Genomic DNA, 27,232 nt, shown 5'->3' with positions numbered 1-27,232 from the left:
CTAGATTGAAAAGATATTAAACTGATTTCAATGGGAGTTAGGAATCTAAATGCCTTTAAAAACTGACTCTTAGTCCTCTAAGCAAAATTCACAGTTATTGATTTTAAAACCCAATGTTGAGCTGTATTCAATGGGACTATGTTGGATAAAGGCATATGTGATTCTGTTCATGGGATCAGACCTAAGCTACTACAGATCTTTATGTGGACAGGATCATATAAATATTTAAAAATAAATAAATAAATAAAAAAGCCAATAAACATGTGTATGTCCTGTTGATTGTCTCTGAGTTGAACTGCTGTAAAATCCGTGCAGACTTACTCCTTTCCATCATGAGAGATACTGAAAAAAAGAAACACATTGAAGTGTCAGCACATTGCTTTATCCGAACTATGCCATTATAAAATCTAACCTGATTTTGTCAACTAGAAATGGTCCTAAATGATAAGCTACAGAAGAATGATACTTTGGGGATTTTTACTAAATAACATTAAAACATTATCATCATACACTCCTATTATGGAGGCACACTGGTTCCAAAATAGTTAAGGGTTGAGATAGGCTCACTTTTTAAAAAAGGTGATTTTTCCAAGTGCTCTAAAATCCATATATGATGCCGATGATGTTTCTGTTCCTTATCTCTATTTCCTGCTTTTCATATATTTAAGTATTATTTGCACATGACAATGGTATAGAATGGAATGGTTTGAGACACTCTCTGCATTGACAAAGCTTTGGTCAGTGAATAGGGCTCTTCCAGCAGTATGTGTCACAGTGTTTTATGAAGGTGGGTAAGAAATTGTATCCTCATTTTACAGTGGTGTAAACTGAGGCACAGGCATCAGAAGAGACTTGACTGTGGTGACATAAAAAAGTGTGTGTCAGAGTCAGCAATAGTTTTCTTCTCACTTCACTGGAGCTGGGTAAATACTGCAAACTGTGAACAACATGTTCTTGCCTGTCAATCTACCCTCTTACAACAATGAATTCTTTAGCTGGCACTGACAGTTGGGTTGACCATGATTCACACATCTCCATGCAGCAGTTGTTTGGTCTGTGGGTTTAATATGAGCTCTTAGGGTGGGCAGCAGGTTATAAATTTAAGCCCACATGAAAATCTGTACAACCACCACCTTTTTTCTCATCATCTGAACCATTAACCATTATATACACTTCCAGCCTTCAATAAAGGGGACTGGTCCTTTAATGAGCCTGCAAACAATTGCATTTTCCAAAACAGTCAGGCATTTTTAATCGTTTTCCCCCCACTGAGCAGTTTCATGTCCAGTAGTTCCAGTTTCCTTTTACTTCTACTTTCACTAGACTTCTCCGGTCACTCTGTTTCACTGTGTTCCTGGATTAGGAGTCCAGCCTCATTGACATTTATTGTCTATGGCTCTTGGCACAGCTGAGTCCCAAATAACTCTGTTTATAAAAAATAAACATGCAGACAATGTCTAGATGCCTACATAATGCTGCTCTCAGTGGTTTGTGGTTGCTTCAAAATTATACAACATGACGAGACCCACCAGCAGACTCACAGATAATTTAAAGGGACACTACCCTATTACTACACATAGTAACATTGGCATATGAAAGTAAGATGGCATTGCCAACCCAAAAGCTTAAAAAATGACAAATAATTCACCCCCACCCCCCACCCCCCAAACCCTCCCAGGATTAAAAAACAACAAAAAATTTTGTCCTGCTGTCTTCTGGTTTCTGGACTCCCCCTGCCATCACCCATGTGGATGACAATCAGTGTTGCTAACTCTCAGATATTTATAGTGAGTAAAATGATTTTGTCCCTGCTGCAGGAGCGCTTGCCAGAATACCCAGCTGAGATCAGATAGTTTTCTTGTCACTTCACTGGAGCTGGGTAAATACTGCAAACTGTGAACAACATGTTCTTGCCTGTCAATCTATCCTCTTACAACCATGAATTCTTTAGCTGGAACTAACAATTTGGTTGTCCACTCTCCACACTCAGAGAGGCAGCTTCCTAGTGAAAACTAAGTTGTGACACTCTCCACACTCAGAGAGGCAGCTTCCTAGTGAAAACTAAGTTGTGACACCAAATAGTTCTCCCCAAATAACCTCAGTGTCTGTCATAAGCCCCATAGACAATTTCCAGTACTTTCAATCCCAACAATTATTAAATTAAATACGAAGAGTGGTTGAACTCTAGACTTATGTCTTCCTTGTTCTCTGTAATCAAAGTGGCAAGTAAGAAGAGAGTTGCCTATTTTGATACAGTGAATCCATGAGTATAGACGAGTACTGGGAATGAACACGCAGTCCAAATCCAAAGAATAAGGAGCTGGAGAGAGTATGAAAGAATCAAAGGAATACAGCAGGCTGCAAGGCCAAGCAACTAAATGCAGCATCTCAAGAGGAGGAGACATCTACATTGGTGGGGAAAAAGAGTAGAGGTTTGCTTTATTTTTTTAACTGATAATGCTTTCCATTTATTGAGCCTTCTGCTAGAACTGATTGCCACAAGAAAAACCATTGTAATTAAAGGAAACACTTTGATCCAGAAACCACTGGTTCAGACGCCTGCTCCTTCAATAGTTCCAGGACCAAATTCAATTGTCAAATGGCAAGTTATTTCTGCCAATATAGAAGCAAACTATTGGCTTGCGTGCAGTTATCTGGGGGAAGCCAGTCAGTATCAAACTCCTCACCTTTGGACTGTCTCAGTAAATGCTGATAGGCATGGTCAACCAACAGTCCATTGCAGACAAATGGAATAATGATGCATTAGGATAATTACCAAAAAATTGAGATTGTACATGAGTTTATTGTGACTGCATTTTTATCTCGTGTGCACACTTTCTGTGAATATTCCAGCAAACAGATTTATTTGGTGCCTGTTCAGTTCAACTGTAAATTTTCAGTTACCATCACAGAAAGTCATTTTCAGACCCAAGATTCTTCCTGATTCAGGAAGGTACGTAAGCACAATGTTCTGGATTAATACCTCAGTTAGCCCTATCATTGAATCCCAGCCCACAGCTCTGCCACTAGAATGATCTTGATGCATTCATCAAGACAACAGTAACAATCAGATTTTGAATCTGGATCACCATAAATTGATTTAACATTAAAGATTCTGAGAAAAAATTTCTGCTAATTAACACTCTTCCTGTGAACTAATTTACAACAATGTCAAGAATTTCAATACTAGTTTTTGGAAAAGGAACCAGTAAACAATTATTTAGTTGAACGGATAGGTTACAACATTGACACTAATAGATGAAATCCTGCCCCACTGAAATAAATGGGAGATTTGCTATTGACTTCAATAGGGCAGAATTTCATCCAAGAAATCACTCCCAGATCAATTACAGATACAGAATTCCCATAGACAAACTGCCTCTTGGCCCCGCCCTGCTTGTTGATGTACTACATGGCTGACATATTATCTGTGAGAACTCAGACTTTTGTGTTCATAATGTGGGGCAAGAATGCCTGGCAAGCCACTGGACTGCCCTGAGCAAGATGATGTTGCTATGGAAAGAAAGCTCCTCCCTGAACCACAGATCTTGAGTCCTGAGGTGCCCCACATGGGCTCCCCAACCCAGAGCTTAGATATTGGAGACCAAGTGAGAGGATGGTTGGGTCTTTTTGAAGGGAACCCCTTTGCAAGCCATCCAATGATCCAACCACATCAAGGAGTGGAGTATGTGAGGTGGCACAATGATTTTCCTATTCAAGTGGTGTCTGGAAGGGCAGTACACCATGCCAGCCAGGCTTGGAGAGGTCTGAGTGTCAGCCTTGCATGTGGCACTACATAAGTACATGAAGCCATGTGATCGAGAAGGCTCAAGCAAGGCCAGACCGTCACAATCGACTGTGAATGTAGGAAGCGTACTAGCATCTAGATTGCCAAAAAACATTCCTTCGGGAAGAAGGCTCTTGCCAACTGGGAGTTGAGCACCACCCAGATAAATTCTATTTTCTGGAGAGGTGTCAAGGTCAACTTCTGCACATTGATGAGAAGACTCAATGCTTGGAAGGTCAACTGTATGAGTTTGATGTCAGACTCCACTAGTGCTCGAGACTAGCCTTTGATGAGCTAGTCGTCGAGATACAGGAACATGTGCACACCTGTTTACCTCAGAAATGCTGCCACCACTGTCATGCACTTGTGAAGACTCATGGGTAGGCCGAAAGACCGTATGGCAGGGCAGTGGATTGATAATGACTCTGGTTCACCACAAACCTCAGAAACCTTCTGTGGCAGTGGAAAACTGAGATGTGGAAGTATGTGTATTTTAATTCGAGGGTGGCATACCAATCCCCTGAATCCAGTGATGGAAGACAAGGAGAACTTCAGGCTCCTGAGATAGTGATTGAGCCGACACAGGTTTAGAATGGGCCTGAGACCTCCCTTGGCCTTGAGTATCAGAAAGTACTGGCAATAGATCCCTTTCCCCCTTAACAGCAGCAGAACCTCTTCTACAGCTCCCATACGGAGAAGAGATAGCACTTCCTGCTCTAGCAGGAGCTCGTGAGATGAGTCCTTGAAGAGGGATGGGGAAGGTGGGTGGGAAATTGGGATAGAAACAAATTGAAAGATGTAACCAAATTCTAATGTGTTCAAAACCCAGTGGTCAGAAGTCATAGAATATCAGGTTTGGAAGGGACCTAAGGAGGTCATCTAGTCCAATCTCCTGCTCAAAGGAGGAACCAATCCCCAGACAGATTGTTATCCCAGTTCCCTAAATGGCTCCCTCAAGGATTGAGCTCACAACCCTGGGTTTAGCAGGGTAATGCTCAAACCACTGAGCTATCCCTATCCCTATCCCTACACGCTGAGAAAATAAGAAAGGTGGTTTGAAAAGATATGGGTGACTGGATCCTGGATAGTAATTGGTAGATTGTCCTCAATCAACTTCTCAAAATAAGTGATTCAAGGAGACAGAGTGTCATGGGGATGACTGAGGGTCCTATGGAGGAGGAAGATGGCGGAGGTGGCCTATGCCCAAACCCCTTGTTCGTCCTTCTCCACTGCCAGCTGGACATAGAAATGCCCAAAATGCCATGGCCTATATGGTCTCCTGGATTGTGCTGGAGAATGCAGGCCCAGGGACTTTAGTCTTACCCTGGAGTCTTTTAGACCATGCAGTCTGGCATCAGTTTGCTCTGAAAAGAACAAGCATCCCTCAAACAGCAGGTCCTGGAAGGTTTGTTGTACTTCCTCCAGGAACTCTGATGCCTGCAACTATGAGCTCCATCGCTTGGTGACTGCTGTGGCCATAGATCTAGCTGTGGAATCCCTGGCATCCAGGGCAGCCTGAAGAGAGGCCCTGGCCACTGTCTTGCCCTCCTCCATGACGGTTGAGAACTCCTACTGGGTGTCATGGGGAAGTCTGTCCTTGCACTTGTTCATTGCTTTCCTCATGTCAATGTCATAGCAACCCAGCAGTGCCAGCCGGTTAGCTATGCAAAGTTGAAGCCCCCCAGTTGAGTTGGCTTTCCTGCCCAGTAGGTCCAGCTTCTGGGGCTTCTTCGCCTTTGTAGCAGACCCTGTCTGGCCCTGACAGTCCTTCGTGTTAGCAGCCACCACAACACATGATCCAGGAGGAGGCTGAGAAAATAAAAGCTCACATCCCTTGGCTGGCCCAGAGTACTTCCACTCTGTCTTCTTGGCAGTAGGAGGGAGGGAGGCTGGGTTCTGCCAGAGAATCTTAATAGGTCCCATAATGGCCTCATGCAAGGGGAGAGTGACCTTTACAGGAGCCGCCACCAATAAAATGGCCAAGAAGCTTTCAGAAGGCTCTTGACAACTTCAGCCTGCAGGCTCAGATTGGATGCCACCCACTTTAATAAATCCTGATGGGCCCTCAGGTCATCCTGTGGCAGGGATGTCCCTTTCACCATTAACTCATCATCCGGTGAAGATGAGGAGGAGGCAGACACCTCCAGAGCTCCACTGTGTCCTCCCTGCTGGCACTCATCTGTACTGGCTTCAGTAACAGTTTTGGTACCAGGATGCCCCCAGGCCTGGCACTGAGCACACACCCAACTACGGTACTGGTGTCTGACTCCAGTGTCTCACATTGCAGTACTGGCGGTACCCTACTCTCACAGAATAATGAGTAGGAACACCTAGAGCTGGTACCTTATAGACTCATAGACTTTAAGGTCAGAAGGGACCATTATGATCATCTAGTCTGACCTCCTGCACAATGCAGGCCACAGAATCTCACCCATCCACTTTTATAACAAACACCTAGCCTATGTCTGAGTTATTGAAGTCCCCAAATTGCAGTTTGAAGACCTCAAGCTGCAGAGAATCCTCCAGCAAGTGACCCATGCCCCATGCTTCAGAGGAAGGTGAAAAACCTCCAGGTCCTCTGCCAATCTGCCCTGGAGGAAAATTCCTTCCCGACCCCAAATATGGCGATCAGTTAAACCCTGAGCATGTGGGCAAGACTCACCAGCCAGCACCCAGGAAATAATTCTCTGTAGTAACTCAGATCCCAATCCGTCTAACATCCCATCCCAGACAACTGGGCATACTTACCTGCTGATAATCAAAGATCAATTGCCAAATTAATTGCCAAAATTAGGCTATCCAATCATACCATCCCCTACATAAATTTATCAATCTTAATCTTAAAGCCAGATATGTCCTTTTCCCCCACTACTCCCCTTGGAAGGCTGTTTCAGAACTTCACTCCTCTGATGGTTAGAAACCTTCGTCTAATTTCAAGTCTAAACTTCCTAGTGTCCAGTTTATATCCATTTGTTCTTGTGTCCACATTGGTACTAATCTTAAATAATTCCTCTCCCTCCCTAATATTAATCCCTCTGATATATTTATAAAGAGCTAATCCCCCGTCAACCTTCTTTTGGTTAGGCTAAACATGCCAAGCTCTTTGAGTCTCCTTTCATAAGACAGGTTTTCCATTCCTCGGATCATCCTAGTAGCCCGTCTCTGAACCTGTTCCAGTTTGAATTCATCCTTCTTAAACATGGGAGACCAGAACTGCACACAGTATTCCAGATGAGGTCTCACCAGTGCCTTATATAACGGTACTAACACCTCCTTATCTTTGCTGGAAATACCTCGCCTGATGCATCCTAAAGCCGCATTAGCTTTTTTAACAACCATATCACATTGGCGGCTCAGTCATCCTGTGATCAACCAATACTCCAAGGTCCTTCTCCTCCTCTGTAACTTCCAACTGATGCGTCCCCAATTTATAACTAAAATTCTTGTTATTAATCCCTAAATGCATGACCTTGCACTTTTCACTATTAAATTTCATTCTATTACTATTACTCCAGTTTACAAGGTCATCCAGATCTTCCTGTATGATATCCCGGTCCTTCTCTGTGTTAGCAATACCTCCCAGCTTTGTGTCATCCGCAAACTTTATTAGCACATTCCTGCTTTTTGTGCCTAGGTCAGTAATAAAAAGGTTAAATAAAATTGGTCCCAAAACTGATCCCTGAGGAACTCCACTAGTAACCTCCTTCTAGCCTAGCCTGACAGTTCACCTTTCAGTATGACCCGTTGTAGTCTCCCCTTTAACCAGTTCCTTATCCACCTTTCAATTTTCATATTGATCCCCAACTTTTCCAATTTAACTAATAATTCTCCATGTGGAACCGTGTCAAATGCCTTACTGAAATCGAGGTAAATTAGACCCACTGCATTTCCTTTGTCTAAAAAATCTGTTACTTTCTCAAAGAAGGAGATCAAGTTTGTTTGGCACGATCTACCTTTTATGAAACCATGTTGTATTTTGTCCCAATTACCATTGACCTCAATGTCCTTAACTACCCTCTCCTTCAACATTTTTTCCAAGACCTTACATACTACAGATGTCAAACTAACAGGCCTATAGTTACTCAGATCACTTTTTTTCCTTTCTTAAAAATAGGAACTATGTTAGCAATTCTCCAGTTGTACGGTACAACCCCTGAGTTTACCGATTCATTAAAATTTCTTGCTAATGGGCTTGCAATTTCACGTGCCAGTTCCTTTAATATTCTTGGATGAAGATTATCTGGGTCCTCCAATTTAGTCCCATTAAGCTGTTTGAGTTTGGCTTCTACCTCGGATGTGGTAATATCTACCTTCATATCCTCATTCCCAATTGTCATCCTTCCATTATCCCTAAGCTCCTCATTAGCCTTATTAAAAACCGAGGCAAAGTATTTATTTAGATATTGGGCCATGCCTAGATTATCTTTAACCTCCACTCCATCCTCAGTGTTTAGCAGTCCCACTTCTTCTTTCTTTGTTTTCTTCTTATTTATATGGCTATAGAACCTTTTACTATTGGTTTTAATTCCCTTTGCAAGGTCCAACTCTACATGGCCTTTCTCACTTCATCCCTACATGTTCTGACCTCAATAAGGTAGCTTTCCTTGCTAATCCCGCCCATCTTCCACTCCTTGTAGGCTTTCTGCTTTTTCTTAATCACCTCTCTGAGATGCTTGCTCATCCAGCTTGGTCTACAACTCCTGCCTATGATTTTTTTCCCCTTTCTTGGGATGCAGGCTTCTGATAGTTTCTGCAACTTTGACTTGAAGTAATTCCAGGCCTCCTCTGCCTTTAGATCCACAAGTTCTTCAGTCCAATCCACTTGCCTAACTAATTTCCTTAATTCTTTAAAGTTAGCTCTTTTGAAATCAAAAACCCTAGTCCCAGATGTATTTTTGTTTATCCTTCCATCTAGTTTGAACTGAATTAACTCATGATCACTTGAACCAAGGTTGTCCCCTACAACCATTTCTTCTATGAGGTCCTCACTACTCACCAAAACCAAATCTAAAATGGCATCCCCCCTTGTTGGCTCTTCAACTACTTGATGAAGAAATCCATCAGCTATCACATCCAGAAAAATCTGAGCCCTATTACTACTACTAGCACTTGTCCTCCAGTCTATATCTGGGAAGTTAAAGTCTCCCATGATCACACAATTCCCATTAGTGTTTACTTCATTAAAAAAATTAAAGAGGTCTCTATCCATCTCCAAATCAGATCCCGGCGGTCTGTAGCACACCCCAAGCACTATCTCAAGGGAGGCTCTAGTAGCTTTCTTTCCCAATGTGATTTTTGCCCAGACAGACTCTATCTTGTCCATTCCATCCCTTCTTATTTCTTTACTGTTAACCTCATCATTGATATACAAAGCTACTCCACCACCTTTGCCTTTATTTCTATCTTTCCTAAACAGCACATAGCCTTCAATACCTGTACTCCAGTCATGACTACTATTCCACCATGTTTCTCTTATCCCTATAATATCCGGTTTCACTTCCTGCACCAGTAGCTCTAGTTCCTCCATTTTGTTTCCTAGGCTTCTCGCATTAGTGTACAGACAGCTTAATTTTTTGCCATTTGGCTTCACTGACATTCTTTATCTGGTTAGGCACAGACATTCTACCACCAGTATCACCTATTAGACTGGTATCTACACTACCCTTCCTCCTTATGTCCATTCTTATGCTCATGGCTGTATCCTCTCTTACTTTGTTTTCTTCCCTCTCAGTGTTAAATTCCGGTGTGGAGATTACCTGGACATCTCCCAACCATCTCCCCCAAATTTCTAGTTTAAAGCTCTCTTAATCAGTTGGGCAAGCCTCCATCCTAGAAGTCTATTTCCCTCCTTACTCAGGTGAAGTCCATCCCGAGAGAACAGTCTTCTGTCCATGAATGCTTCCCAGTGGCCGTACATCCCAAAGCCCTCCTTATAGCACCACTGCCTGAGCCATCTGTTGATCGCCATGATCTTGTCACACCTTTGTTGCCCTTCTCTAGGAACAGGCAGAATCCCACTGAAGATCACCTGAGCCTCGATTTCCTTAAGCGTCTTCCCCAGCCTGGTATAGTCTCCCTTGATACGTTCCAGCGAGAACCTAGCCGTATCATTCGTTCCCACATGAAGGATAATCAACGGATTCTTTCCTGCTCCCATTAAGATTCTTTTCAGCCTCAGGTCCACATCCCGTATCTTAGCACCCGGCAGACAGCACAGCCTTCTGTTCTCCAGATCAGCTCTAGTTACAGGCCTGTCTATTCTTCTCAGTAAGGAGTCCCCAATCACGTAGACCTGCCTTTTCCTGATGTCAGTATGATTCTCTGGTCTGTCCCCTGCTCCCAATGGCTGCAAGTCCTCTCGATTCCTGTTCGCCCTTGCAATCCTCCGCAACCCATCCTGTATTCTCCTGGGGCTCATATTTGGTGTTAAGTATCAGAGGGGTAGCCGTGTTAGTCTGGTTCTGTAGAAGCAGCAAATAATCCTGTGGCACCTTATAGACTAACAGACATTTTGCAGCATGAGCTTTCGTGGGTGAATACCCACTTCTTCGGATGCAAGCAGTGGAAATTTCCAGGGGCAGGTGAATATATAAGCAAGCAAGAAGCAAGCTAGAGAATTGGTGACAACACAATGGTGTTGTCTCCATTGACTCTTCCCCTCTTCCTGTGGGGCTAGCTGCTCTTCTCTTTTTCCTTGCCCCTCACCTTCAGTGACCACCTGCTGTGTCCCTTCTTCATTTTCCAACTCTGCAAACCTGTCCTTGAGCTCTATTTCTCCTTCACTGGCCTGTCTTTTCCTCTGCCTGGTTCTCTTAGTTACATGCTTCCACCATCCACTTTCCTCACTCAGCAGTGTCCCCTCAGAATTCTTTGGTCCTGCTTCCATCTGCAAGTCTGAGATTGTCCCTTCAGACACCTCATTTCTTTGCTCCATCATCTGCTCGAACCCCCTTCTAAACTCGACCAGAGTTTCCACCTGCAACTCCAGTCCTTGGATCTTTTCTTCCATCAGCTCTATCAGGCGGCACTTCATACAGACAAAACTCTTTTCAGGTACCCCCTCCAGGATCATGTACATGCCGTAGCTTCCACATCCGGTCATCACCATTGTGTCTTTCACTGCTGCCTCTGTATCGGTCATAGCCTTCCCACTGAAAACCTGTTAGTCAGAGAAACAAAAACCAAAACAAAACCCCAGCCACCCCCTCCCTTCACTAGCCTGTCAGTTTTTCTGCCTAGGTCTAAGTCTCCCCCGAGAACTCCCCCTGTAAACTCCCAGTGAAACTCCCCTGTTTACAGCTCTGTTTGCTGGTTGCTGTGCCGCTGCCTGACTGGCTGGCTACCTTTATAGGACCCCTAGGCAGATAAGCCCCGCCCCCTAAGCAGGGCTCAGCTTCTCTCCCAGCACCCTGCCCCTACCAGCCTCCACACATACAAACTACACAAAATACAAAAACCTGCTCCTCCAACAGAACTCCCAGTGAAACTCCCCTGTTTACAGCTCTGTTTGCTGGCTGCTGTGCCGCTGCAGCTGTCTTGACCCAGGGAAACCCCCACAGATTCCAAAAAGGCCACTGGTCCAGAACTGGCCCCCTTGGGCCCATGGACCAAGCATTCTGGGGCATCATGGCTTGCAGAGCATCAGACGACACTGATGGGAGGTGCATGTGGTCTTGGCTGTGGCGGTGAGGAGCCAGATCCCAAAAAGGAGGAGAAGGAGCGAGAGGATCAAGGCAGCACCGACCCTCCCAGACCGGGGAATGATGTCATGGCGATGCCTCAGATGATTAGGGGATTCCCTGGAGAGCAGCCTCACTACCGGCCTGAAGCTGGTCGACATCTCAGAGGTGGCAGGCGGTGCCTGCAGTGCTGCTTCTTGTGCCCCCAGAGAACCCAGTACTGGCAGAGTTAGTATGTTTCTAGCCGCTGCATAAGCTTCTGGGGTGGTGGGTACCACAAACTGGTCAGCACACTGGCAGTAAGGGGGTCGCACCTCCCTTCACAGGGTTTGTGGTGCCGGCGCATATGACTGTGCCGGTGGCTGCCACAATGTCAGAGAGGGAAAGTGGCCCAGTGTAGGTCTCGCCTGTCCCTGTCCACAGGTCTTGCCTTGTCCCTGTCTACTCTTCTATCTCCCTTTGGTGCAGGAGAGCGGCTCTTCTCACGGTGCCCTTGATGTTACTTCTTGGGCACTGGTGACAAGGAGCAGTGCCGTGAGCTTCTGGAAGTGGGAGGTGCACTGCGCACTGAAGTTCATGTGCTCAATGTTGAGTCATATCTCAACTCCGAGGTGGGTATCAATGCTGCCTCCATCAGGAGGACTTTCAGTCTCATGGCCCGGTCTTTCTGAGTACATGGTTTAAACTCACAACAAATCTTGCAGTGATCTTTTCTGTGGCATTCTCCCAAATACTTGAAACAGCTCAAGGAAGGGTCACTGTTGAATATAAGTTTCAGAGAGGTAGCCGTGATAGTCTGTATCAGCAAAAACAAGGAGTCCTTGTGGCACCTTAGAGACTAACAAATTCATTTGGGCACAAGCTTTCTTGGGCTAAAACCCACTTCATCAGATGCATGGAGTAGAAAATACAGTGGAGATGTATAAATACACAGCATATGAAAAGATGGGAGTTGTCTTTACCAAGTGTGGGTGGTCAGTGCTAATGAGCCAATTCAATTAAGGTGGAAGTGGGCTATTCTCAACAGTTGGCAAGAAGGGAGGAAAATTCACTTTTGTAGTGCTAATGAGTTCAATGTAATCAAGGTGGCTCATTTCAAACAGTTGCCGAGAAGGTGCGAGTATCAGCAGGTGGGAAATTATTTTTTGTAGTGACCCATCCACTCCCAGTCTTTATTCAGGCCTAATTTTATGGTGTCCAGTTTGCAAATTAATTCCAGTTCTGCAGCTTCTTGTTGGAGTCTGCTTTTTAAGTTTTTTGTTGTTGAAGAATTGCCACTTTTAAGTCTGTTATTGAGTGTCCAGGGAGACTGAAGTGTTCTCCTACTAGTTTTTGAATGTTATAATTCCTGATGTCAGATTTGTGTCCATTTATTCTTTTGCATAGGGACTATCTGTCTGACCCTCTGCCATGTATATTGTGGAGCCCTCTGCCATGTCCTGTTGAACCAATGGTAGCTATTGTAACTAGAGTAATCCTCAGGAAAGGAGCACTGGACTGACTCAGCATGTGGGAACACAAGAACTGGGGAAATGCAAAGCTGAGCCTCACATCGCCTCATTTATACATCATATTTGGTGTTCAGTCTCGTACTCCTTCTCTGTAGCCAAAAAAAAAACAACAGATGCATAAACTGGAATTTCCCCAGGTCCCTAGAGGCCTTAATGCTCCTGAAAGTTGGATTCTGTCACATAGCAGGCCATGCTAATGCCACGTTTTATCATTGAATCATATAAATTTAGGGTTGAAAGGAACCTCAAGAGGTCATCTAGTCCAGCTTCCTGAGCTGAGGCAAGGCCAAGTCAACCTAGGCCATTCCACCAAGGGGAATATGAAACGTATCTGAGGCCTGTTTTGGGACACAGATTTGAGAGGGAATTTCTTGCAGACCCGAAATGAAAATGGATTGCTGTTCATTTGCTGAATGTTTTGGAGAGACAGAAAATAGTAAAAAAAAGAAACAATGGCAAAATATATTGAGGAGTTCAGGGTTAATTTTTCCTGCCACAATGTTCATTTCTTATTGTAGCCTCTTTGTATGGCACAAGGGGACTAGCCCCTTGGTCTCCAATTTTCCTAACCACCAGGTTACAGAATAAGTCTTATTTTCTCTCTCTCTCTGGCCCAGAGACTGTTTAATTAGTTATCCAAAGTTTTGGTGACCAGACAGCAAATGTGAAAAATCGGGATGGGGAAGGCTTGAGAAGAATATCCTCATCTATTGGTACAGGTGAACACAGACCCAAAGCCTTGGATCTTGAGAAAATTGAAAAATCAATCAGGTTCTTAAAAGAAGAATTTATTTAAAAAAAGATAAAAGAATCACCTCTGTAAAATCAGGATGGAACATAACTTTACAGGGTAACAAAAAGTTTCAAAACACAGAAGATTTCCCCTCCAGGCAAAACTTTAAAGTTACAAAAACAGGGATAAACCTTCCAATTAGCACAGGGAATATTCACAAGCTATGACAAAAGATAACTGAACACATTTCCTTACTATTACTTACTATTTCAGCACTATTAGATGCTTAGTTCAGATATGGCTTAGGGAGATGTATTTTCCCTGCCCTGGTTCCTTGTTGACTCCGAGAGAACAAGGGAACACCAAAACAAAAACCTTCCCCCACAGATTTGAAAGTATCTTCTCCCCTTATTGGTCCTTTTGGTCAGGTGCCAACCAGGTTATCTGAGCTTCTTAACTCTTTACAGGTAGGGAGGGATTTTATGCTACCCTTAGCTGTATGTTTATGACAGGCCTGCACTGCTGCAGCCTGTCACCCGGCCTCAGATATCCTATTTCTGTGCTGGGCAATCCCTTGGTGGTCCTGATTTGCAAAAGTATGTAACTGTAGGGTCAATGGTTGGCAGGAGTTTAGCTGGGGAACAGCTCCATGGCGCTGTGTGACCCTGGAGTTACTCTCCACCCTTAGAGATGTGGGGTCAGGTTCTGCCTCCACTCCTAGTGGAACAAGGTAGGTGGTGGGTCCCATCAGAGTGCACCTCACAAAGCCCATTTAGAGCGTAGCAGGGTTTGGAGGCTCTGTTCATTTGAGGCCCAGGCCTAGACTAGGATGGGGGAAAATAGGACAGGACTAAGGAGCTGAGGACTGGGATAGCAGGGAAGCTGTGGGTGGGGACTGAGGGATGCCAACAGAGCTGGGGCTGGGGAAGGAACCCCAGTCTGGGATAACAGGGGGCTGCAAGCAGTGGTGGTATTTGCACCATGGGGAATCCCCTTCACAGATCAGTTCTGGGGTCCCTACCAGTGACCTGGCATGTCTGGTATGTGCGAGGTCAGGCAGTGCAGAGGACACCATTCAGAGTCCTGGGCAGCATTGAGCAAGATGGAGCTGCTGATACCTGGCGGGTGAGGTCTGGCTTTCAGGGGGCTCCTTGGTACCTCAGGGTTCCCTGCAATTGTATGGCTTGCAGATGCCTAATTCTACCACTAGCTGCAGGTCGGGACTGAGGGTCACTGGCAGAGCTGTGGGGCTGGAGAGCCCAGGGCTGGGATAGCAAAGGGCTGCAGGTAGGATTGAGGGTCCCTGGAAGACCCGTGTGTACGTGGGAAGCCCACCAGTGGAATAGCAGGGATTTTGCATAATAGTATTGAGATCAATCCATCAAATTGCATGGATGAAATTTGTCCAGCCCCTCATCAAGTAGCACTAATCTGTATGCACTAACTTCACTCTGTCATTAAGGATGATATTAAAACGTGAGATGCAAAGACTGCAGTGTTTGAATATTTCCAGGGGAGGGCGAGGTGACCATGAAGGTGACTGAAATACATACATTGTGTGTGCTCATTTTCCTACCATGTTATAGTCTGAAGGCACAGACACACGTTTACTAGGGATTAGACTAGTACCTGATTTCAACTTCTTGATCTCCTTTTCCTGAAACTCTGAAATGGCAAAGAGAAAAGAGACAGGAGCTGTGTGATGCAGTGTTCCCCATAATGACTGGGGTTAGTTTTAGACATGCAACAGCCTCACTTTTAGCTCCAGTTCAGGAGCCTGCATGATTGATAGCAGCGGGGATTCTGGTTCATGACACCCACCAACATGCAGAACCCCTGGAATTTGCAAAGCATCTAACCTTGATGGAAGATGTGGGTCTAGATCCCGATTCAGCTCTAACATTCTCAACCCTTCTGTCTCAGGGGAATTCCTTTTCTGTGTTACTAAAAAGTTACACACTCCAGGTGTAAGTAGGGAATGGATGTGCAGATGATTGGAGCTCACATATGACATCTGGTTTTGGCAACAAAGCATGGAAACATGAGCCGCGTTCTGGGAAGTGGCCCAGAAGAACCTGCACTGCTTCAGTATTCTGTACAAAGGTACTAGTCCCCTTCTGCTGCATTAAAAAAAATGTGATTGGCATTGGATTGTCAAAGGCCAGGTGACACCTGTCTGTCTATCCAGACATGAGAGCAGGTAACCCTGTGTCTGCTGTAGAGAGCTCTCAGTGCTGCCTTGGGACTGGTGTGACTGTAATGTGATTTGTATTTTTGCCCAAACTTCACTCAGCCCTGCCCTGCAGTGTCTTTGTCTGCTCAGAACCATGTGTTGCTGGGAGCTACTGCCCAGGGGCTCTGTGGTGGAGGTGGATGAACTTACCAATCCTTTCACGCAGCTTGCTGCACTCTGGGGAGAGAAGAAAAGGATACCATGATGGGTTCAGCAGGGGTTGTTTTCACTAGTGTCACAGGGCTGGAGTGATGGAAGCTCCCTAAAAGTGGAGGGCCACCTACAGCCGTACCGTGGACCCAACCCACTGAGCCACTCCTCCCCCTGAAGCCCCACACTTGTCCTGCCCCTTTCCCTGAGGCCCCCTGTGTGCTACCCAACCCCCCTGAAGACCCACCCTCACGCTGCCCCTTTTCACCCAGCCAGTGCTCTCACACCACCCGTTCCTCTGAGACCCCACTCCCGTGTCACCTTTTCCCCCGAAAACACACCCTTGCACTAGTATGAGCATTCCATAAGAATTATCCCAAAATGCCTGATCCAGCATTGACCAGACGTTTCACCTAGCAAGGGACTGATGCCAGATGTCTTGAAGCCTGACTCACAGGGCTCTTCTCACCCCGTAACTTCCAACCCACCCCCCACTGACCTGCTGACAGTTACCAGAACTACAACCTCAACTTTCTATTTAAACCAACCACAGGACCAGGATGTTGTCCATGCAAATAGGCTTTTCCTTGCCCAGTTCTGCTTCTTTTGTGTTATCTGCTCCTACCCTCTGACTCCGATCTCCTGGCAACCTGACTCTGCTGCTTCCTCACACCTGACTCCTGTTCCAACCACTAGGCATCACCGCCCACATCCTGGTCATGACACTCGAGCAGAGCGAGAATGAGTCGGCTACCTGGGCTGAGAAGCTCGCTCCCACCTACAGTGTAGATCTACCTGATGAGCCAAGAGTGTCATAACTGACAGGACATGTCAGACAAAAAGTTACCTGTTTCCGTAACTGGCATTCTTCGAGATGTGTTGCTTAGGTGTATTCCATAGTAGGTGTGCATGCTCGCCACGTGCACCGGTGCCAGAAGTTTTTCCCTTAGCAGTACCTGTAGTGGGGGAGCCCCACTGCAACCCCTGGAGTGGCGCCTCTATATCGCACTATAAGGGGAGCTGCGTGCTCCCCCCACCCTCAGTTTCTTCTTGCTAGACAACTCTGACAGAGGGGAAGGAGGGCAGGATGTGGAATACACCTGAGCAACAAATCTCGAAGAACATCACTTACAGAAACAGGTAACTATCCTTTCTTCTTCGAGTGATTGCTCATTTGTATTCCACTATAGGCGACTCCAAGCTATACCTGATGGAGGTGGGTAGGAGTTTAAGGGTTAACGGGGCGGAGCACTGCCCTACCAAACCCGGCATCATCCTGCATTTGGGAGATGATTGCATAGTGCAATGAGAAGGTATGTACAGAGGACCATGTAGTAGCCCTGCAGATGTCCTGGACAGGGACATGAGTCACATAGGCAGAGGAGGAAGCCTGAGCTCTCGTTGAGTGAGCCTTCACTATAGGAGACGGGGGAACCCCTGCCAGGTCGTAACAAGAGCATATGCATGAGGTGATCCAGCAGGAGATTCACTGGGTCAATACCAGTCACCCCTTCATGCACTTGGCCCAAGCAATGAAATGCTGTGGGGATTTATGGAATGGCTTGGTTCGGTCTAAGTAAAAGGCCAGCGCTCTACGCACATTTAGCATGTGCAGGCGTCGTTCCTCATTAGAGGCATTGGGCTTAGGGCAGAGGAGTGGGAGGAAGATGTACTGATCCATGTGAAAAGCCGAGACTACCTTCAGCAGAATAGCTGGGTATGGGCAGAGCTGGACCTTATCCCTATGGAAAACCGGACAGGGGGATTCAGAGGTCAGGGCCCTAAGCTCCGAGACCCAGCGGTCTGAGGTGATAGCTACAAGGAACACCACTTTATATGATAAGTGGGACCAAGAACAAGTGGCCAAAGGCTCAAATGGTGGGCCTGTAAGGCGGGAGAGCACCAGGTTCAGGTCCCAAAGCGGGACCGGGGGTCTATCGTAAGGGAATGCCCGATCCAGCCCCTTGAGAAACCGGGCAGTCATGTGATGTGATAACACTGAGTGACCTTGCACTGGGGGGTGGAAGGCCGATATGGCTGCCAGCTGCACCCTGACAGAGGAGGGAGCCAGCCCTTGGGTCCTAAGGGACAGGAGGTAATCGAGGATAAGCTGAATAGATGTGGAGGAGGGGGAAGAACATCTCTCCCTCACCCACATGGCAAACTGATACCATTTGGCCAGGTAGGTTCGATGTGTGGAAGGCTTCCTGCTCTCGAGCAGGACTTGCCTAACATCCTCTGAACACCGCCCCTCTTCCTCATTCAGCCATGCTGTCAGATGGAGTGAGGCCAGGTTGGAGTGGAGGAGACATCCTCCTTCCTGGGAGAGGAGGTCCAGTCAGAGCGGCAGCCTGTAGCGGGGGGGGGCACTAAAAGCTGCAGGAGGGTCCCGTACCAATGCTGACAGGCCCAATCCAGGGCTATGAGGATAATCTGAGCCCCGTCTGCTTTCACCTTCTGAAGGACCCTGCCTATCAGGGGAAAAGTCAGGTAGAACAGGTGGCCCGACCATGGGATTAGGAACGCGTCTGATATCGTCCCTTCGCCCTCTCCTGCCCTGGAGCAGAAATGTGGGCATAGGCGATTCTGGGAGGTGGTGAATAGATCTACCCGGGGAATGCCCCACTGTAGGAAAAGCTGCCTGGCCACCTCCCTGTTCAGAGACCATTCGTGTTGTTAGGAGAAGGTCCTACTTAGGAGATCTGCAAGCGTATTGCACCTGCTGGGCAGGTGAAAAGCCCTGAGATGGATGTTGTGGGCTGTACAGAACTCCCACAGGAGCTGGGCTTCATGGCACAAGGTCACGGAACATGTGCCATCTTGTTTGTTGATATAATACCTCGCAGTTGTATTGTCCGTGAGGACCCTGACCACCTTCCCCGCTAGGTGCTGGCTGAAGGCTACACACACCAGACGAACCACCCTAAGCTCCCTGACATTTATATGCAAGTGCATTTCCGAGGGCGACCATGTGCCCTGCATCTTGAAGCTGCCCACGTGGGCTCCCCATCCCAGGTCGGATTCATCCGATACGAGATCTAGCAAGGGAGGGGGTCCCCGGAAGGGGATTCCCTGAAGCGTGTTGCTCGGAAGGGACCACCATTGTAGGTCGGCACTACATTCGGTGGCGACACGACGACCTTGTCCAGTGCATCCCTGGCCTGGGAATAGTGGGAGGCCAGCCGCAGTTGGAGGGGCTTCATTCTGAGCCTGGCATGCAACACCACAGAGGGGCACACTGCCATATGGCCTAAAATTTGAAGGCACACCCATGCCGTCGTCATCGGAAAGGCAATGACTGATGTGATGAGACCTTTGAGCGTCTCGAATCTGTCTTGGGGGAGGGAGGCCATGGCCACCAGGGAGTCTAATGGTACCCCTATAAAGTTTATGCGCTGAACCAGGACTAAAGTAGACTTTTCCTTGTTCACCACTAGAATCATAGAATCATAGAATCTCAGGGTTGGAAGGGACCTCAGGAGGTCATCTAGTCCAACCCCCTGCTCAAAGCAGGACCAAACCCAACTAAATCATCCCAGCCAGGGCTTTGTCAAGCCTGACCTTAAAAACCTCTAAGGAAGGAGATTCCACTACCTCCCTAGGTAACCCATTCCAGTTCTTCACCACCCTACTAGTGAAAAAGTTGTTCCTAATATCCAGCCTAAACCTCCCCCTCTGCAACTTGAGACCATTACTCCTTGTTCTGTCATCTTCTACCACTGAGAACAGTCTAGATCCATCCTCTTTGGAACCCCTTTCAGGTAGTTGAAAGCAGCTATCAAATCCCCCCTCATTCTTCTCTTCTGCAGACTAAACAATCCCAGTTCCCTCAGCCTCTCCTCATAAGTCATGTGCTCCAGTCCCCTAATCATTTTTGTTGCCCTCCACTGGACTCTCTCCAATTTATCCACATCCTTCTTGTAGTGTGGGGCCCAAAACTGGACACAGTACTCCAAATGAGGCCTCACCAGTGCTGAGTAGAGGGGAATGATAACATCCCTTGATCTGCTGGAAATGCCCCTACTTATACAACCCAAAATGCCATTAGCCTTCTTGGCAACAAGGGCACACTGTTGACTCATATTCAGCTTTTCGTCCACTGTAACCCCTAGGTCCTTTTCTGCAGAACTGCTGCCCAGCCATTTGGTCCCTAGTCTGTAGCAGTGCATGGGATTCTTCCATCCTAAGTGCAGGACTCTGCACTTGTCCTTGTTGAACCTCATCATATTTCTTTTGGCCCAATCCTCTAATTTGTCTAGGTCCCTCTGTATCCTATCCCTACCCTCCAGCGTATCAACCACTCCTCCCAGTTTAGTGTCATCTGCAAACTTGCTACGGGTGCAGTCCACACCATCCTCCAGATCGTTAGGCCTAGAGTTGAGCATGTATGTAGCAGGAATTCCATCTGCACCTGCACCTGGGACCGAGACTTGCCCTTGAGAAGCCAGTCGTCTAGGTAGGGAAAGATCTGCAGCCTGTTCCTCCTGAGGTGGGCTGCCACAACCACCATGCATTTGGTAAAAACCCTAGGGGCTATGGAAAGACCAAAGGGGAGGACCGTAAACTGGTAATGGTCTGTTCCCACCAGTAAGTGGAGGAAGCGCCTGTGACCCTTGAAAATTTGGATATGGAAGAACGCATCCTGGAGGTCCAGGGACATGAACCAATCCCCAGGGTCCAGGGACGGGATAATAGAGGCCAGGAACACCATACGGAATTTGCATCGAACCATAAACTGGTTGAGATTCTGGAGGTTGGGGATGGGCCTGAGCCCGCCTTTCGCCTTTGGGACCAGGAAATACTGGGAGTAAAAACCTTTGCCCTGGAACTCCCGAGGTCCCTCTCCACCGCGCCTAGGGTGAGGAGGCACGTCACCTCCTGACTTAGGAGGAGGGCGTTTTCCGGGTCCCCAGGGACACCCCGGGGTGGAGGATGATGTGGTGGGGGTGCATGGAACTAGAGCCTGTACCCCTCAGAGATGGTACTGAGGACCCACCGGTCCGACGTTATCTGGGACCAATGCACTGGGTTTCCCTGGCAACAGGCCAAGTGGTGCCTCACAAAGAGTCAAAAACTCCTTTTCCCCTGCCTCTTGCCCTTGGAGGGACCGGGGCAAGGGGCCGAACGGGACTGGTGCTGTGACCTGCACCTCTGGTCCCTAGGCCTTTTTGGCGGAGGCTCGTATCTGCCCCTTATGTGGGAAGCCGAAGGCTGCGGCCTGGGTTTGTCCTTGGCTGGTGGGACAGAGGCCGGGAGTCTGCAGGGTAGTGCAGGAGTCTTTCATCCCGTGCAGACGAGTATCTGTTTGTTCTGCGAACAATGCCTTGCCATCAAATGGCAGGTCCTGTATCAGGGACTGGGATTCCACGGACAGCCCCGACAGCGAGAGCCACGATGCCTGACTCATGGAGACAGCCAAGGCCATGGAATGTGCTGCTGTGTCGGCCGCATCCAAGGCCGCTTGCAGCACTGCCTTAGCCGCTATCGCCCTCTCATCGACTAGAGCCTTGAATTCTTTTCTGTCCTTCTCTGGGAGGAAGAGCTTGAATTTTAGGCAGAGACCCCCACAAGTTAAAATCATATCTACTGAGGAGCACTTGATGGTTTGCTATCCTGAGCTGGAAACTCGTTGAGGAATAAACCATTTTTTCAAAGGTGTCCAGTCTCCTCCTTGGGAGGGGAGGGATAGCTCAGTGGTTTGAGCATTGGCCTGCTAGACCCAGGGTTGTGATTTCAATACTTGAGGGGTCCACTTAGGGATCTGGGGAAAAATCACTACTTGGTCCTGCTAGTGGAGGCAGAGAGCTGGACTCAATGACCTTTCACGGTCCTGTCCAGTTCTAGGAGATGGGTATATCTCCTATTATATATATATATATATATCCTCGCATCGTTATCTTTGCGGGTTGGCATGGGCTGGCCGTGTCTTTCTCGGTGGTTAACCGATTCCACCACCAGTGAGTTCGGGGCAGGGTGAGTGTAGAGGTACTCATGGCCCCTTGTTGGGACAAAATACTTCCTCGCTGCCTTCTTAGATATGGACAGCAGTGAGGCTGGGGTTTGCCATAAGTGAAGGAAATATTGGCTACCCCTTGGTGAAGCGGTAGAGCTATGTGGCCCGGTGCTGAGGATGACAGAACATTAAACAAATTGTCTGCCAGTTCCTCCATTTCCTCTGCCTGGAGCTGGAGGTTGGTGGCCACGCGCCGAAGAAGCTATTGGTGAGCTTTGAAGTCCTCCTGAGATGGAAGAGGCAGTGCTGCTATGGAGTCGTCCGGTACCGACGGGACGACGAGTACCGTCCCTAGGGCGTCAGGTGGTGCTGGTAATTCGCACTCCACATCCAGGTCCTGTTGCGGTGCCAGTGGTTTGGCACCCAAGGACTGGTCTCGGTGCTAAGGCGGGGACACCGAGGGAGCTTGGGATGCCCCAGCCATGGAATGGGGCCCCGGTGGTGCAGGTACCTGGGACCACGGTGCCCACTGGCACCACTGTCCTTGCCCCAGTGCACCTTGCAACTGTGCCGGCTGAGACCCAACCAGGGTTATGCATTCCTGAGGGACGGTGCGGATAGGGGAAGGGCGGCTGGGAGCCAAGGCTGAAGTGACCGAGGATCGCACGGTGCTGTAGGATCTACTCAATCGATGCCAAGCATGCCAGGTCTGACCCCGTGATTTAGACCACAACAACGATGATACATATACGTCAGAGGTGCTCTCTTTGGAGTTCTGTCAACAATCGCAGCTATGACGTGTCGGTGACAGTGACTGTCAGGATGCATGAGAAACATGTTGCGCGCCCTGGTATGATTGGTGGTGCCAATGGAGCCATGGCCTGCTATCACTGCGGCTGGACAAGGAGAATCAGTGCTTTCTGTCCTGGCGCCTGCATCTCCGGTGAGCTGAGGACTCTAGCGACTCTCTTCCAGGCAACTCTGACAATAGAGTAGAAACATGACATGTGCTACGGGACGTGCAAAGACCTATATCTCCAATCTCGTGGGTGCCCGGCGGCGGCTTCCCTCGGGACCGGGACCCGAACTCAGGCGGCACGCATGACGAGAATGTCGCGAGCTGCTTGGGCTGCCTCTGGCATTGAAGGAACGCGCATTGTCGGGGAGGTACATGCCGACGGGACCGGACTACTCCGCTCCACATGAGTCGGAGGTCTGGTTTCCGAGGGGGATCGTGGGCTGCCCAATTTGGGTATGGCCTCACCCCTGTCCTTGTCCCGGCGCCGCTGGGTCTTACATTGCTTCTTAGCAGAGGAGCGGTGCCGATTGGTGGATGGGGCCTTGCTTCGTACTGAGGACGCGGTACCGGGTGCCGGGTCGGGTCGGCGCGCCGGTGCCGGAGCCAGAGCCGACTCCATAAGCAGAGCGCGGAGTCAAATCTCACGTTCACATTTAGTCTGGGGTTTAAAGGACTTACAAATTTTGCAGCGCTCGCTTATATGAGTCTCGCCCAGACAACGAAGACACTCGGAGTGTAGATCGCTTCAGGAAAACTTTTAACGGTCGAAGATTGTGCTACTAAGGAAGATAGTACAGCAAAGTTGTAGCAGAAGTTCCGACTGCCTTCACTGGTGGTACTGCTAAGGGAAAAACGTCTGGCACTGGTGCACGTGGTGAGCATGCACACCTACTGTGGAATAAACATGAGCACTCACTCGAATAAGAACTGTTGTTAATGAACAACAGACAAGGTCCCAGATCAGCCCTGAAACAGAGCCCACAAATTGACATTGGGGGCAGAACCTCCAGCAGACAGCACTGCCAGGAATGAGGGGAGGGAGCATCACACCATAACATGTGTCACATAGAGAGAGGCACTGCGCAGCCTGTCACCCAGCCTCAAACCTCCAATTTTTAGGCTCTGCAATCCCTCTGTGGTGCTGATTTGTAAAAGTGTGTAACTCTAGGGTTAGTGGCTGGTAGGAGCTTAGTTGACAAAGGGCTTGGTGGGGCTGTGTGGTATTGGATTTATTCTCCACCACTAAAGATGTGGGGTCACATACTGTCTCAGCTCCCTGTGGAACAGGCTGGGTGGTGGGTCCCATCAGAGTGAACCTCACAGAGCCCACATAAAGCATAGAAGGTTTTGGAGGCTCTGTTCATTCGAGGCCCAGAACTAGACTAGGATGGGGGGAAACAGGACAGGACTGAGAAGCTGAGGGCTGGGATAGTGGGAAGCCAGGGTGGGTGGGGGACTGAGGGATGCCAACAGAGCTGCGGTTGAGGGAAGAAGCCCAGGGAAACCACAAATTCTACAGCATTTGTTACTTTCAAGGGCAAGGAGGGATGATTATGGACGAGACTCAAGTCCATACATTGCACAGGAGATCTTTCTTTCTTGTGATAGTGTGAAAGCAAAGACACATGTTAAGTAGGGGGTTAGTGAAGTACCTGCTTCAAAGGCCTTCCTCTCAGCTTCTGAAATAGGGAGGAGAAAAGAGTTAGAGACAGAGACAGGTGCTGTGTGATGCTGTGTGCCCCATAATGACTGAGGTCAGTTACAGACACCCTACAGCCTCACTCCCGGCCCCAGCACAGGAGCCCTCAGCTTTGATAGGTGTGGGGCTGGCAATTAGTGATACGAACAAACACACAGGAGCCCTGGGATTTGCAAAGCATCTAACCTTGATGGAAGACATGGGTCTGGATCCCGATACAGCTCTGACATTCTCAACCCTTCGGTCTCAGAGGAATTTCTTTTCTGTGTTACTAACAGCCGTTAGTAGCAACAAAGCTACACACTTCAGGTACAACTAGGGGATGGACGTGCTGATTACTGGAGCTCACAGCTGGGATCTGGCCTTAGCAACAAAGTATGGAAACATGAGTCTGAGTCTGGTCTCTTGCTCAACTCCACATTCTGGGAAGTGGCCCAGAAGAGCCTGCACTGCTGCAGTCAGCAACAGAAAGCAGCTGGCCCCTCCTGCTCCATCAGAACAATGTGATTGGCATTGGATTGTCAAAGGCCAGGTGACACCTGTCTGTCTATCCAGAGATGAGACCAGGTAACCACGTGTCTGCTGTAGAGAGTTCTCAGTGCTGCCTTGGGACTGGGGTTACTGTAATGTGATTTGTATTTTTGCCCAAACTTCACTCAGCCCTGCCCTGCAGTGTTGGTGTTTCTGTGTCTGCTCAGCTCTGCCCAGGGGCTCTGCCGGGGAGTTGGATGAACTTACCAAGCTTCTCACATAGCTTGCTGCACTCTGGAGAGAGAAGAAAAGGACACCATCATGGGTTCAGTCTGGGTTGTTCTGAGCAGAGGGTCATGGGGCTGGAACTACGGAAGCTCCCTAAAAGTGGGGGCCCACCTGCAGCCTTGCCATGGACCCAACCACTGTGCCACCCCTCCCCCTGAAGGCCCACACTTGTCCTCCCCCTTTCCCTGAGCTCCCCGCCATGTGCTACCCAATGCCTCTGAAGACCCACTTTCATGCTGCCCCTTCTCACCGAGCCAGTGCTCTCGCATCACCTCTTCCCCTGAAAACACACCCCTGCAGTATTATGAGCATTGCATAAGAATTATCTCAAAATGCCTGATCCAGCATTGACCAGAGGGCTTCATTTGACAAGGGACTGATGCCAGATGTCTTGAAGCCTGACGACAGGTCTATTCTCATCAAAAAAGTTCCTACTCACTGACCTGCTGACAGTTACCAGAACTACAACCTCAACTTTTTATTTAAACCAATTACAGGACCAGGATGTTGTCCATGAAAATAGGCTTTTCCCTGACTAGTATTACCTGCTCCTACCCCTGCCTTCGATCTCCTGGCAACTTGACCCTGCTGCTTCCTCACATCTGGCTCCTGTTCCAACCACTAGGCATCACCACCCATGTCCTGGTCACGACACTCAAGCAGAGTGAGCATGAGTCAGCTACCTGGGCTGAGAAGCTCGCTCCCAGCTACAGTGTAGCTCTACCTGATGAGCCAAGAGTGTTAGAACTGACAGGACGTGTCAGCCAAAACTGTTGTTAATGAACAACAGACAAGGTCCAAGATCAGCCCTGAAACAGAGCCCACAAATTGACACTGGGGCCAGCACCTCCAGCAGACGGCACAGCCAGGAATGAGGAGAGGGAGTATCACACCAGAACACATGTCATATAGAGAGAGGCCTGCGATGTGGCAGCCTGTCACCCAGCCTCAAACCTCCAATTTCTAGGCTGTGCAATCCATTTGTGGTGCTGATTTGCAAAAGTGTGTAACTCTAGGGTTAGTGCTGGCAGGAGCTTAGCTGGGGAAGGGCTCGGTGGGGCTTTGTGGTACTGGATTTACTCTCCACTACTAAATATGTGGGCTCACATACAGTCTCAGCTCCCAGTGGAACAGGCTGGGTGGTGGGTCCCATCAGAGTGAACCTCACAAAACCCACAGAGAGCATAGAAGGGTTCGGAGGCTCTGTTCATTTGAGGCCCAGACCTGGACTAGGATGGGGGGAAATAAGACAGGACTGAGAAGCTGAGGGCTGGGATAGCAGGGAAGCTGTGGGTGGGTGGGTGGGGGACTGAGGGATGCCAACAGAGCTGGGGCTGGAGGAGGAAGTCCAGGGATACCACAAATTCTGCCGCATTTGTTATTTCCAAGGGCAGGGAGAGATGATCATGAAGGAGACTCAAGTCCATACATTGTACAGGGGATTTTTCTTTATTCTTACAGTGCAAAAGCACAGACACATGTTAAGTAGGGGGTTAGTGAAGTACCTGCTTCAAAGGCCTTCCTCTCAGCTTCTGAAATAGGGAGAAGAAAAGAGTCAGAGACAGAGACAGGTGCTATGTGATGCTGTGTGTCCCATAACAACTGAGGTTAGTTACAGACACCCCACAGCCTCACTCCCAGCCCCAGCACAGGAGCCCTCAGCTTTGATAGGTGTGGGGCTGGCAGTTAGTGATACGCACCAACACACAGGAACTCTGGGATTTGCAAAGCATCTCACCTTGATGGAAGACATAAGTCTGGAACCTGATACAGCTCTGAAATTTGCAACCCTTCTGTCTCAGGGGAATTCCTTTTCAGTGTTACTAACTGCCCTTTGTAGCAAAAAGCTACACACTCCAGGTACAACTAGGGGATGGACGTGCTGATTATTGGAGCTCACAGCTGGGATCTGGCCTTAGCAACAAAGCA

The 27,232-nt window shown here is 48.2% G+C and overlaps 1 long non-coding RNA gene across 1 annotated transcript; it reads right to left on the bottom strand.

Annotated features, from left to right (window-relative positions):
- Positions 1-322: 322 nt before the first annotated feature.
- On the bottom strand, positions 323-26,825 carry LOC120388146. Its single transcript, XR_005590508.1, has 6 exons — positions 26,809-26,825; positions 25,283-25,309; positions 24,498-24,524; positions 16,094-16,120; positions 15,340-15,375; positions 323-342 (listed from the first exon to the last, which is right to left on the bottom strand). It is a non-coding gene; the product is annotated as an uncharacterized LOC120388146 (long non-coding RNA).
- Between the last annotated feature and the right edge of the window lie 407 nt (positions 26,826-27,232).

The sequence above is a fragment of the Mauremys reevesii genome, linkage group 22, assembly GCF_016161935.1.
Source record: "Mauremys reevesii isolate NIE-2019 linkage group 22, ASM1616193v1, whole genome shotgun sequence".
Taxonomy (NCBI): domain Eukaryota; kingdom Metazoa; phylum Chordata; order Testudines; family Geoemydidae; genus Mauremys; species Mauremys reevesii.
This window is presented reverse-complemented; position numbering and strand designations above follow the sequence as displayed.